Below are 15,492 nucleotides of genomic sequence, written 5' to 3' on the forward strand. Positions count from 1 at the left end.
TATTACCTCCGTGTCATTGCAGTCAGATGACAGACTTAATTTCTGCATACAATCTTATTGGAAATTCCATATTGGAAGTTCTTTAATCTTTGGGGATTATGTGAAGAATTTGTAGTGGAAGCTTCTGGAATATGTACATAGTGGGGTATTTCAAATTAATTTGGTAACACAGTTGAGTGAAAATCATTTTGATCTTTACAACGGTGAAAGGCTGACTGGTCCGGAACGCTGCTTCAGAGGAAATGTGTGTTATACAATGATCAACATTCTCTGTTCGCAGTTTGATAACCAGTTCCAAGTTATGAAGGCTGTTGTGGAGACATACAAGGTCCTATAACCACACTTTCTTGTAGGCTCTACAGAAGCAGAAGTTTGTTTGGAAACAAACTCTTGGATTGATGAGCTGTTACTCGTCAGTGCGATTTTTGAAGAATATTTTCCAAATATATATCTCCATTATGTTCATGTCAGGCGCCATCCCCACACATTTCTCGTAGGTGTCAGGGACGGGCGCCTGCCTGTTCTCACGGACGGCGCCCGCTGCCTAGCTCTTCCTGGTTCCGGGTAGCTACGCTGCGCACGCATCGGCAGAGCTTCACATTCCGTTGCATAGCGACTACAGATTCTCTTTACCTGCTTTGCGGTTAGTTGTATTCTGACCGCCGAAAACCGCAGCACCAATCAAGGAGTACTTCACTCTATTTAAACCTCCTTCTGGCTTTATCTGGTGCCAGGGTATTGGTTCACCAGCTCCAGCATTTTGTTCCTGTTCTAGCATTGTGTTTTGGCTCTGACCTTTGGCTTTATCTCCGGACTACTCTCTCGTGTTATCCCTGGTCCCGTTCTCGTCTGTTTGGTTCTGACTTCTGGTTTCCATTCTCTGCATTATCCTTGGGTACTTCGCTCCTGTTTGGCTTCTGACCTGGACCGTTTGACTATTCCTGTTCCTCACAACCGCACTGGTGACTAACTTGGAGAACCGCGACCTGCGCACCTCACGCAGTCAAGTCCATACCTCCTTGTGTGGGTCCCTGGTGAATACCAGGGGTGCGTTAGACTCCACGCCTCCTTGCTTAGTTGTGTCAATACCCGTCGGTAGTACCTCCTGCAGTTCTACCGTACATCAGTTACTTTCGAATAGGGTTTCATTTAAAATGAGGATAAATAACACGAAGGATATTAAGCAGTTGGCCAAAATGTTGCCGGTCGAACATAGTTCCTTGTTATTAAGCTATCCAGATGTATGTACTGACTGTTTGTTTCATTTAATTGTTCTTGTGACTATAGCCAAGGAAGAGGGATCTTTTCAAGATTGAAAGTAATCAAATATCTACGTAGTTCTGCAGGCTAGGAACAGTTGAGTGGCATTGTCTATAGAAAATGACAGAGCTCAAACATTAGACTTCAACAAAACCATTGATGAATTTTTTTCAAATTAGTCGAAAAATGTTTTCAAGATCTAAGTGTTGCTTGCCCCTATGCATAGTCTTTTTTTTATATAAATAGATTTTTGTGTTTTCCTAATAAAAAGAATTGCATTTATTGTCTTCGCATTGTAAAACCAGCTTAATATTTGTTATAAGGGCTCCATTCCGATGAGCTGCTGCAGGGCCCCAACAATCTACGGTATGGCACTGACCAACTACTGTTCGAACACATAAACCCAGTACTTAGTCTGCTTTTTGCATTCCAAAGTGAAGTGAAGGGCACCTATCATTTAAAGTGTTGTATTCATAGACTTGAGTTTAACTACTTCAACTTAGTGGTACAAACTTTCCCTCCTTTGGTGGTAAACAAAAAACACCTTTCTTAATAAGAAAGGTGTTTTTATTATATTATAGTATAGTATATTATATTATAATATAAGTTATACTATAATATGTATCGGTGTCTGCACTCCGTGAGATAGCGTGTTAGGCGGCTGCCAAAATATGGGATGGGAGGAGGGGGATTCCAACCCTCCTAAGTGGGACAAGATGCAAAAAATTTCCAATGCGTCTAAAAATGGGATTCTAAAATGTGTTTTAATCAATCTGACATAGTATAAAAACCACATATATGAGCTATTTTATATGACATCTATATCTATACTGGGATATTTGCCCTTACTAGTGCATTTATATATGGACCTGATTGTATGTTGTTCTGTAATACTATATTTGTGGGGTTCTGGTGCATTGAAGCTTATGACTTGTACCTTTAATCCATTAACATCTTTCTAAAAAATCCTAAGTATGTACGCTTTGTATTGAATTGTATGTACCTACCGGTATATATATATATATATATATATATATATATATAAATCTTCATTATTGACCATTTCATCTTTTCGCCATTGGAGGACTTTAGCCGTCAGCAGTTTCTAACTGCTATGAAACTTCACCGTATATGCATGCGCGATGAAAGGACCGGGAGTGCCGAGATTGCAACACACATCTGGGAGGCAGAAACCAGTGCGGACTACGGGGCACATTTATCATTCATCGGCAGAAATGAGAAATAGTTATCAATCCTTATCGCATGGATAAGGATTGATCTATTTCTCAAATTTATTAAAAATGGAACACAGAAACAGCAGTTCCGAAAAACTGCTGTTTCTGTGATAAAAAAAATCACACTTACCCCTCTCTTCGGGACGCGCTGTCTCTAGGATCGCCTCCACGTCATCTTCGTTCCTCTTCTTCTTTCCATTGCGCATGTGCAGTTTCACAAAGATCCCGGTCTGTCTGCAATTCTGCGAGCGGTGAGTGACAGGGAGGGATCATGTGATCCCTCCACACATGCACTGTCCAGCTCTGCTCTTCCGAGCAGAGCTGACAGCATTGGGTTTTTTCATTTCTGATAATGTACGCCTGCTTCAGCTGGCGTACATTATCAAGACAAGTTTCCGAAAAAAATGTTTTTTCGGAACTTGTTAGATTGCAGCTGGGAGCAGTCACCATACTGTTGAATGGTGACTGCTCCCAAAAACGAAGAGGAGTGAAAAGCAGCAGATATCCATGATATCTGCTGCGATGCACCCTTAATAAATTTGCGGAGGACACGGAGGCACCTTAATTACCCGGTAAAAGCACTATCGTGCTTTCTTAAATATGCCCCTACACCTGGAAAGGACGCTCAGATTCGGAGAGATTGAGACGCTGTACCTGTAAGTAGGGCGAGTCACTCTCACCCGTAGTCTGTTTTTTCCATCCGCCTCTGCTATATTGTAAGCAATCTGTATGGACACATAACAGACTTTACAGGAGACTTTTCTTATACTATGAGGACACTTTTTGGATTTTGCCTAAGGAATCTATCACCATAGGATTGTTATTTGCGTTTTTATCAGGACACTAACCACATCTTTGCCTTTTGAAAATGTGTATATTTATACTGCATCAGGACTTATCCTTTGTGTACCAGACAACCTGCAACATCTATCACAGACAGGTTTGGAGCACAGTACCTCAAGTCATCTATTTACATATAGGGACTTTATATATACCCACTATCCTGTTTGACTCACCATCTTCCTTGCTATAGTTTATATATCCATTGGTAGTTGTGATATGCTCATGTACATGGTTTTTATACTATGTCACTTTGATTAAAACACTTTTTAGAATCCCACTTTCTGGCTCCTTGGGAATTTCTTGCACCTTTCTTATACTGCTCATCTCTTCCTTATTATTCTGTGATGTAAATGTTTTGTTTTTGTTTTTTTATCTTTCTCTTGCATACGTGGAACATTTACCTCTACTCCACCTTTACTCAATATGCCAAGTATTTGGGGATGTGAGAGCTAACCTGATTATGGGACAGGTTGATGAGGTAGATTGGCCAAATGCTTAAATGTCAATAGACGTACTGGGGGATCTTGCCTGTATTCTGCACCTTGGCATACTGTTGCATAGCTACAAAACAAGGACTTGTTTTTGCCTCTTGGTCAGGTGTAGAAGCAAATCAAATTGCCTAAGAAAACCAAGGTGTTTGAGTCTACAACTTTTAGCCTGAGTTCACTGTATGTTATATATCTCCATACTGTCTTCATTGTACAACTATTAAATTCCATTCACTTTTTTTTCATACAGCCACTTCTAAGTTTCCACTTCGACCACTGTGTGTATGTAAATATATATATAAATATGTATCTGAAATATGCTAAACTGAAACCCTGGGATTAATGTCTATATCCTAAAACAAAGCAACTCTCCAACATAAGGTTTATAGAATATGCAATATTTCTTTGTTCTGACTTCTTGAATAGTCAAAGGCTGCCTGTGAGAGGCTCCATGGTCATGAAGTTTTTTGGATGAATGACAATATGGATTGCCTAATCAACACTTTTTCTCTGGATCAGTTCTTCAACCCCGTGCCATGCTGCTTGTCCCTCGTTTTTTAACTCCTCTGTGCCATGCTGCTTGTCCCTCTTTTCTTTAACCCCCTGTGCCATGCTGCTATTGTCCCTCCTTTCTTTAACCCCCTGTGCCTCTCTGCATTTCTCCTTCCTTTCTTTAACCCCCTGTGCCATGCTGCTTGTCTTGTCCCTCTTTTCTTTAACCCCTCTGTGCCATACTGCTTGTCCCTCGTTTTTTAACCCCTCTGTGTCATGCTGCCCCCCTCCCCGTTTTTTAACACACCCCCCTTCCCGTTTTCCTCCCACCACTTACCTTTTCTTCTCTCTTCTTTCTTGTCTTCTCTGCTCCTCTGTGCTCCATTGCTCCAGACTGACTGAATGCTGGGCGTGACATGATGATGTCACACCCGGCATTCAGTCAGTCTGGAGCAATGGAGCACAGAGCAGCATAGAGGAGGGAGGCCGGCGCCGCGATCACGTGAGTATGTTTTTTTTTCTTTTTAAACTACCCTGCTCCCCCCACCAATGACCGAATGTTGTAATGATTAATTGCGCAGACATTCACCTAGTTTTTGGACTAATGTGTTTTCATTCAGATCACAATGTCTAGCGATATGTTTGATTGTAAAAGGCAAACTGATGCAGTGGGTGGTGGCAGTATATATTCACATGTGAATAACAAGTGCCTTTCCTCTTCCTGAAATCATGGGCAGTCCAGATCCCATTAACCAAGCAGGTAGCAATAACACCCTTGACCGTAAAGATGTCTTGCTACTGATTTGTGGAGGGAAATTCAACTGGGTTTAAATGCAATAATTTTCAGGTGCTCTGCTGAATAAAAGATTAATCTGCACCTATAGGACTGGACTTTAATGTGCACAAATGCACTCAAATTGCCCCAATTCCTTCCACCAATATTCTGGGTCTGGTTTGGTAAACCTTTATTGGATCCCAAATACCATATAAGTATAAGTCTTAATTGAACAGGTGATGTCTGGAAAACTTTCCACGCCTTATAGAATTTAGATTTAGATCTTCTTACTGCCATCAGGGCCCTCTGAGAGAGACGTTATTGCTCCTGCAGATTTCTCCTTTTAATGCGCACATTGCAAGTGCCAGATTGTTGGTCTTTTGACATGGTACTGGAAGTAATGTGTAAGGGGGATAAGCATGAAAAAAACATGGCCCTCTCAGACACTATGGAAGGATGATGATGTTCTCAACAATTTTGCAGAGTAGATCCAGACTATGAGGAATCAAAAGGGCCTTTACTGGATATGCTTGACTAGAACAAAGAATCTGAGGTAACTGTAGAGATTTGGGAGGATAGGCAAATAAAGCCATTCTTTTGGTCTTCCTTCATCATCTAGTTCCCTGGCTGCTAAAGTTCTAAATGATTTGTTAAGTGTTTTAAGATCCAAAATAGCCTGAATTCTCCCGAGGAGACATGACACTATTCTTTGGGCAACGGGATTAAATTCTGGTTCCAATAACTAGAGAAGGCCTTGCACAAACGGCAATGGAGATAAAATATTATAAAGTACCTAGGTGTCCTTAAAAGTGGCAACTAAATTTGTAAGACAGCAATGCAGGATAAAAAATTTAGTAGCAAATCCCTTTTAGGTACAGCAAGAAGATGTGTCTGTCTCAAACACTGGCAAACAGACTCTCCTTCTAAATTCATTTCCTTCTGGATGCATTTTGGTGATTAATTAATCTTTTGAGATCGCATTTTATTTTGAGCAAAACTTTTGCAGGCAAAAAGTTCATTTATTCTCCAGGAAAAGAGAGTAAGGGAGAATTTTCAGCTTAACAGATCTGAGAGGTCAAATCTTCATGAGACAAAATGGCACAGACTGAGCAGAACTACTACCTACATGGTTGTCATAATGGAATTCAGTTCATGCTGTATCCTTTCAAGCCTCCAAATGGAGCTGCTGAAAAATCTTTTGCTGCAAAAACAGCTTACAAAGCAGTAACCTGCCACACTATTTCAGCCCTGGTGATCAAAGGGGTCTTCAAGGGATTAGTTACAATCTTTACATGCTAAGAGTTTTGTTTAAGTTGATTGTGTGAGGCCCTTATTGCAATAGTAGTGCTGATCCCGCACAGAGTGGGCTATATATACATATGACAGGGCACAAAAGCTGACATACACTTGCCCAGAGTATCACTCTCTCTCAACTTCTAGACTATCTTCATCAGCTGCTGACTTATTCCTGGGTCCTCTCAGTAAATATAGGTATATCACACAGCTTACAGGTACTGGGCTTTATCGCTAAGTTTTACACCATCTCTACTCTATGAACAGGATTAAGTGATGATACACTATCAGTCCCAGCACAAATGACATTAAATTACATATTTTACTCTGTACAAAGAAACTCCATTTGATAGCAAGATAAAATGATCTCCCCTGAAATAATATCACTCTCTTTAAAGGCTAAACAATCTAATTAAAATGATCTCTGACTATGTAATTTAAAAAGAAAAGTTTTCCTGGAGATCCTCAAGCTGGGTTGATAAAGGCTAATGTCCTCTTCTACTAAGCTTAAACTAAACTAATCACCTTGAACAAAACGAAACAGCATTTCAACCTGGCCAATTTAATTCTAAATAGTAGCTTAATCCATTAGTAATGAATAAATATATATTCAAAACACATAAAAAGCTGTGTTCTTTAAAGACGCAAGGTGATGTATGGTAAACATTTACCACACTTGTTTAGAGGGTACTTGTAATAGATACAATTTGTAGACATTTAGCAATAAGGGGAATATACAAAATTAATTAAGAACGACACATTACTGTCCTTGTTCTTTTCTTGAAAAAAATCTTCTGTTGATTTAAATATTTTGCGTGGGCATATCCAATATAAGGCCATTTGTCAATGACATTGTCTTCCCTTTTGAACCCTTCCAATTTTAGTCCTGTAATCCACTAAATTCATTGCCTCACAGCCAAAAAAGTCTGTTGGCTACATATGATGTTTATGTAGGCCATAACTAGGGCTGTGTGAAAGCAGCAACAGCCCTGGGTGCAATGCTGTAGGGGGAAACAGGGACATGAATATTTAAGGTTGATTAGCTTACAGTTTAATTAAACTGATCAAAGTCGCTAGAAATCAACAGAAACAAATCTTTGTCCCAGCTATCTAATCTATGAAGCAGTGTTTTTAAGAAATTTAAGGAATTTGACTTCACCAGAAATGTTTAAAAATCCCATATATTTTCCCATTCACTTCAATGTATCCATTCAATGCAATGTTCCCATTCATTGCAGTGAGGATTCCACCGTATGTGCCACATGTAGAAGGAATTGATGCATTGAAATGAACGAGAAATGCTAGTAGTTTTCCACTGCTAACCAAATTGACTAGTTATGGAATATGTAGACATTTTGACATTTCAAGTGAATTCCAAAATATTCTGCAGGACGCTGTGTGCTTATACTAAATATTGAAAGCACGCACTGCAATTCCATTAGAAAAATAGTTGTAAGCTTTCAATATTGAGCTATCAAATGAATTAACCACTTAATTAAAGACTTCTGAATGTCTATTAATGAGGTAGAATTGTTTGAATATTCAGCTTGCCTTACAAAATAGAGTCTAGGAGTCATGATTATATTTAAATTCTACAGCTTAAATGAAATTAAGTTTTGCAAAAAATAAGAATGTTTATGATTTTTATGTGTCATGGAATGTACGCTTTGCATGGCCGTACTGTTCTGTCTTGGTGCTTATTTTGAAAAATAATGATAAGAGAATTAGTGTTTCCAAACCTACAAGGCAAGGTCTCATATTTTAACACATTGAGGATAAGGAGGCACATTGTGTGAGTAGAGGTGCACGTAATTAATAGTTATCCAATCAGTGTAAATGCCAAGCTAAACGGTCCTCTTTTTAAGAGTGCCAAGATTATTGCATAAAACATATGGACAAATGTACTATTGTCACCATTCTGATCTGCTTAGTCAGATGGTCCACAACCATGTAACTTAAAAAATGGAATCTATTTAAAAATATCAGATCCCCTGACTACTTCATTTTAACAGCTACAACACTAACGAAACATGGGAGCTATGGAGACCCAAATTTAAAAATGCACAATCCGATCTAGCTATCTTGACAGAAACTGACACTCCAATTACCTAAAAAGAGAAAAATAATTAAAACTGCGATAGGATATGGCGACAACATTTCATCTCTAGCATTATTGGATGAATAGATCACATATACCTTTTCAACAGATGTTACAGGACATGTTAATCGGACCACGCCTGGGAAGGGAGTTATGTCAATTTGATTTCAATTTTGTCACATAAATTTAAATATATTTTGTTAAAGTATTTGTATTCTCATTGACTACATTTATATAACATAAAGTATTCCTTTGTTGTATTCATACTTTATTTTTGTGATCCTTGGTTATTTTTATATTTTTAAGCACGCCAATAAAAATAATTAAAAAATAAGTACACTGCCGTGAACATAGAGAGCTTACAGTTATTTATAAGGGATAAATCATAACTGCAGTGTAAATATGTTATATCAAATGAATCCATGGATAAATTGAGCAGTTAAAGTGTAAAATTTAAAGACAGAGAGTCTGATGTAAATGTATTTGATGGCTTTACACATTCCAGTGTGAAAAGATAAGTGGGTCACCTGTGACAGCTTCAAAGGGCTCCTGCTGTGAGACAGCCTGGCCTTGGATGAAGTTTTGGACATTTGAATAGACTTTGTGGGGCTGATCACAGCTGGAGATCCTTGTAGGCAGCATGTGAAAGCCTTTACAGGTATATAGAAATATGAGCTTGAAGGGATAATGTCTTCATAGTTCATATTTTGGGAAATCTGGGTTCCACTCCATACTAAGGAACATAAATCGCACCAGGGTTGTGAATTACAGGTACTGGCGGTATCCGGAAACAGCTATACTCGCATATCTTTTCCAAAGATATGTCACATTGTCATAATTCCATCATGTTTGGTATTTAAGTGTGCCGGAGATTATGGCCGTTTTATTGAAGGTGGAGTTATGTCTCTGGGATATATCTGCGAAGAATTACCCACAGGTCAAAACTTTGGGAATATTTGTGAGCAAACTATTGTGACACCCAGGGGACATCCCTACCCCCCTATTAGCCTTAAACACTGCCCTTGTGAAGACCCTCCCATTTAATTTTGCTTAAAAAACCTGTGTTGGGAATGGGCAAGGGTCAGCTTCTTGGTGATCAATCTAATTGAAGGACTGTCCATCTTTCCTGCCTGCCCCAGGCATACAGATTATTATATGTAAGTGATGCTCTGTACTTTCATCCCATTTGTTTTTATAATTGTTTGCAATTTTTTACTTGTATGTCAAATCGTTATCTAATTGTTTTTTTATTCTCTGTAAGCATTGTACTTTTTGTATATTAAATCTAACAATTTAATAGTTTTGTCCTTATTGTTCTAAAACAAATTCATTGCCTGTTTAGAAGAGACGGATTGCTTGGCTGGATTAACTGTTTAGAAACCAGTGTGTGACGGGTTAACTGTTTAGCTACCAGAGCACAGAGTGTGCGCAATTGGGTGATTAAGTCATAGGTTTGCTACGGGCCTTATACGTAGCTGGTGGCAGTTACTGAGAGGTGTGAAGCGTGCGTCTGTGTTGGGAAAGGGACCAGCGAAATCTGTAGCCTGAAAGAGAGTTGAGTTTGAGGTTTAGGCTGGAATCCTGTGTGTTCCCTTACAGTAAGCTTCCAAGTCACAAGTGCGCAGAGGGCGGTTTGTGACTGATAAAGGGGTTCAGGAGCGGTTTCCTGACAAAATAGAGGTGATATATTTTATGAAGGTTGGAATATATGATAAGATATCTAATCAGGGAGTAGCTAGATGGGCTTATCCCTGACATACACCATCATTTGGAATTCACTAACTCCAGAAAGATTTTAGATATTTTTTATTTAATATTTTTCAAATATCAGACTATTCTATAACTAGCTCAACAGACTGCAACACCATAGACATGGCTTTTTCGACGTTAATAGCCTCCTGTAGAAATCACATGGAAAGGAATGAGTCCTATAGTGAACAGAGAGAAATTACAGTTATAAGGATTAATCAATAACATATTTGGGCAGAATAAGGCCTAATCATAACTGCAGTGTAAATATGTTATATCAAATGAATCCATTGATAAATTGATCTACTAAGGTGTAAAATGGGAAGTGAGAGGGTCTGGTGTGTGTTTACCTGGTGCTTCCGCCCACCTCCATGCAACACTTTCAGGGAAAGATGAGCAGCTTCAAAGGCCCCTGGTGTTGAGCTGCATCCTGACATAGGAGAGATTTTTGACACAGAGAGATACTCTAAGGAGCAGTTCATGGCTTAAGATTCTTGTAGACAAAGACGAAGGCTATCTATGCAAGTAGATTGGAATATGAACTTCAATGTAAAAGCCTTCATATTTCATATTTTGGGAAATCCGTTTGCCACACCATACTGAGGGGCAGAAACCACACCAGGATTGTGAATTACAGGTACTAGCAGTACCAGGGAACAGCTGTAGTCACATATCTTTGGGAAAGGTATGTCATATTGTTTCTATTCCAACGTGTTTGGTATTTAAATGTGTGGGAGATTATGGCCAGTTTATTGACGGGGGAGTTATGTTTCTGGGATATATCTGAGAAAAGTTAAGACAGGTCAGAACTTAGGAATAGTTTTGAACAAACCCTAGGTGACACCCAAAGGACATTTCTGCCCCAACATTAGCATCCACACTGCCCCTGTGAATACCGTCCCATTTGAGTTTGCTTAAAAACTTGTGTTGTGAAGGGAAAATTGTATTTTTTGGGGGGAAATCAATCATCATTGCTGTCCATCTTCAAGCCCATTTCCATTTGGCACTGAATATACCACTTATTTGTTAGTTATACTTTGAATTTAATCCCTTTATTTTAAACTGTTTTACTTGTGCATGTATGTCAATTGTTTATTAATTATTTTTATAACCTGTAAGCATTGTACTATTTGTATATTAAATCTATGTGATGTTAAATACTTTTGTGTAAAAAACAAAACAAAAGTATTATAGGAGTGATACCATTATTGGCTAGCCAAAAAAAATTATTATTATATTTGCTAGCTTTCAGAGCACAGAGGCCCCTTTATCAGGCACATTACAAATTGTAAAGTTGCCTGTTGAAGGGGCCTATGTGCTCTAAAGGCTAGAAAATATGATCACCATTTTTTGGGCTAGCCAATAAAGGTATTACTCCTATTATACTTTTGTCTTTTTTGACACGAAAAGTATTTAACATCTCATAGATTATTCTGGCTAACACAGTACTGCAATAATAATTTTTAAATAATATTTTTTTTGCTACACATCTATATTAAATCTACAAATGTAATAGTGATGTCCTTATTGCTCTAAACAAATTCACTGCCTTTCTAAAAGAGATGGATTGCTTGACCATGCTAAATCTTTAAATGCTGTGGAGTGAATTGTGAATACATTTATATACCAAGCCGATTGAGGGGTTAGGTGTTAACCCTTTGATTGCTTTTGTGTGCCTTGCTATCTGTGCGTAACAAGGAGGGCTCATTGTGTGCCAGTGTAAGACAGTATATTGGGGTCCTATTGTCCTTATTCAATTGGTTGGTGGCAAACCAAGTGGGTGTGGTTGTGTCAGTGTTGTTCGAGAGCGATTTAGCAAATCTGTAACCTGTGCAATAGGTGAGAGGAAGATTGAGTGCTGGAATCGTCTGTAACCCCATACAGTTAACACTGACAAGTCCCAAGTGCGCAGAGTGCGGGTTGTGACTGGTAAAGGCAGTTAGAGGTTTCCCGACAAAAGAGAGGTGATATATTGTTTGACTGTGTGAATATATGATAAGAGATTAATTCAGGGAGTGGCTAGAGGGGGTATTCATGACAAGACCATTTCAGTGTTTGTAAACACATAAGTGGTTTTTTTTTTCTATCTCATTGGTTATTAACTAATATTCTGTGTCTGAAACTAATGAAAATATGTATGGTGATATCCATCATTTAAATTGATAAAGCAGATTCACCTGCTTTATAGTTATTGAAAAATCAGCGTTTTCACTAGAGGTCTTCACTGATCTCCGTGTTTTGGTTTTGGATCTGTATTAACTTCGTGTTTTGGTTTTGGCTTTGGTAAAACCGCCCTCACGTGTTTTGTTTTTGGTTTTGGATCTGTATTTTTATTTTTTTTAAATTGCTAAAATATGCTAAAAAAACATAATTAGGCTTTTTTTGTTCCTACATTATTTTTAAGCTCAATAACACTAATTTGCAGTACTTTTCAGTCAATTTTGACCACCCCACAGGTCACAATATTATTTGCATCCACTTTCAGCCAAAGACTGCGGCGAGCTAGCACATCTAAGAAACATTGCCACACAGCAATGGCAGAAAAGAAGTGGTGCAAGATGGAATTGTCCTAGGGCCCTCCCAACCTCCCATATGTTACAAAGGTTTAACAAACTCACACATAAACAGGAGGGGTAGAAGGTACAGTTTAACAAACCAAGCACTTCAGCAACAAATAATGCCACTTTTGTGGCTCAAGTGCTTGGTTTGTTTGGGCCCCCACAAAACAAGCTAACAATAGACTTAAGGCAGCTAAGCTAACAGTGCTGTCAATAAACTCCACAGTGGCAAGATGTTGTTGTCATCATCCTCAGCCTCATCCTCACCCTCATCAGTGTGTACATCATCCTAACACAATATTAATTCATCCCCGCTGGAATCCACCATTAAGTCTCTGTACTTTGATATAATTGCCAGTAAACAACTCCCTTGTGGAATTTGTAGTTCATTTTGATAAACATCATCTTTTCCACATTTATAGGAAGAAGCCTCCTACGCCGATTGCTGACAAGGTTCCCAGCTGTGCTGAAAACTCTTTCTGAGTGCACACTGGAGGGTGGACAACTTAGGTATTACAAAGCGAGTTTGTACATGGGTCTCCAAATTGCCTTTTTTTCCTCCCAGTATGTAATGGGACTGTCTCACGTGTCTATTTGTAGCTGTCGTGAATTTAATCCTCCACCATTCTTTGGATGTTGATAGTAGGATGAGGTGGAGTTATGGCAGAGGTGTCACGATTTTTGGGCAATTTCTTTAGAGCAGATCAGATGTCAAAATGTTGTGCTGACTCATTTCCATCATCCCTGGGTCTCTTGGAAAAGTTTTTTTTTTACTAGCAGCAGTTGCCTGAGAAACTAAAGGAGAAGACATCTACGTGTCATGTACCACTTCAGCTGTCAACTTGCTCACCAGGAGCTTATTACACCTCTTCAGATCTGGGTCGGTTGGAAATAAAGAGAAGACATAACTCTTAAACCTAGGATCAAGCACAGTCGATAAAATATAGTGATCCAATTTCAATATCTTGTAACTCTTGGATCCTGGCGAAGCGAATAAAGTACTTGATCTACAAGTCTGACATACTTAGCGTAACTGCTTTGTTTCATCTCCTCCTTCAATTTCTCCAGCTGCGTTTCCAAAAGTTTAATTAAGGGTATCACTTGCCTCAGGCTAGCAGTGTCTGAACTCACTTCACAGGTGACTACTTTCGAATGGTTTCAGCTCCTTGCACAACACGGAAAGTATTCTCCACTGCGCTGGACTAAAGTACATTCCCCCTCCTTTCCCAATGTCATGACTTGTTGCGTAAGTGCAGATGGCTTTTCGCTGTTCCTCCATCCTCAGATGCATGTAAATGGTGGAATTCCACCTTGTTACCACCTCTGGTTTCAGTTGGTGGCAAGACAAATCAAATTGTTCTTGCAGCTGCTGAAATCTCCTACATGCTGTTGCAGAATGTCGAAATTGTCCCAAACTTTTTCGGGCCACAGACAGCATCTCCTGCACGTCCCTGTCATTTTTCAAAAAGCTCTGTACCACGAAGTTGATTGTGTGAGCAAAACAGGGAATGTGATGGAATTCACCCAGCTGTAATGCTCTCACAATATTGGTGGCGTTATCAGAAATGACCTATCCTGAGGAGAGTCCAAACAGGATAAGTCATGTTGCAATGACATCCCTTAGCAGATTGTCAGCTGTATGCCTCTTAGTGAAGCCGGTGATACACAGAGTAGCTTGCCTCTTAGAAATCTGGCATTGTTTGGTAGATGCTGCTACTGTTCCTGCTGCTGAAGGCGATTCACCAACTCAGTAGGCTGTCACAGTCATATAATCTTTAGTTTGCTCAGTTCCACTTGTCCACATATCTGTGGTTGAGTGTACAATGGGTAGAATGGCATTTTGTAGCCCGATAATTAAATTTTTTCTAACCTTCTGGTACAGGTGAGGAATTGCTTTTCTAGTAAAATGATGTTGAGATGGAATTTGGTAACGGGGACACAGGACCTCAATTAACTGTCTAGAATCAGCTGCATTAATTGTGGATATTGGACGCAGATGTAATACTAGCCCAAATGTCACCCAGTCGCTGTGCGACTGGGTGACATCTGTCATATTTGCTTCCTCTTGTGAAGGATTGTTTAACAGTCAATTATTGTAAACTACTAGTAGCCTTCTTCTTGGTCTCGTTCTGGGATAATGATCCACCCCCAACAGCAGCAACAATAGCGGGCCTAATGCTCAAGTATTCTTCAGAGGAATCCTGGATAGGGGAGGAGTCATCTAGCCTTAGTAATTTGGATGCAGGACTGACTGCGATCACTAGTAAGGATATTTATGAGGAAGTCGTTGTCGACGTAGATTGCAGGTGCTGGACTGCTTGTAATTTTTTTAGCATACGTTTCTGATTTTCCCATAAGCTTCCCATGAACGCTCTTCAAATGGCTCAACATGGATGAGGTTCTTAGATGCTTAAGGTCCCTACCTCTACTGACTGTGTCTTTACAAACGCTAGAAATAGCTAGACAACCATTGTCAGGATTTGGGTAAAAATAATTCCACATGTAAGAGGTGGATTTTTTGGTCTCATGCCCAGGCATGACAATGGCCTTCTTCTTATCACGTGCAAGAACTGCTTCCACTGGTGCAGGACTTACATAAACAACATCATCCTCATAAACATCCTCATTAGCGCCCTCATCAGCTACACAAATCTCCCCCTCATCCTGTTGCAATTCCAAAGTGGCATCCTCAATTTGTTTA

The sequence above is a fragment of the Mixophyes fleayi genome, chromosome 1 (genome assembly GCF_038048845.1).
Source record: "Mixophyes fleayi isolate aMixFle1 chromosome 1, aMixFle1.hap1, whole genome shotgun sequence".
NCBI classification, from domain to species: domain Eukaryota; kingdom Metazoa; phylum Chordata; class Amphibia; order Anura; family Limnodynastidae; genus Mixophyes; species Mixophyes fleayi.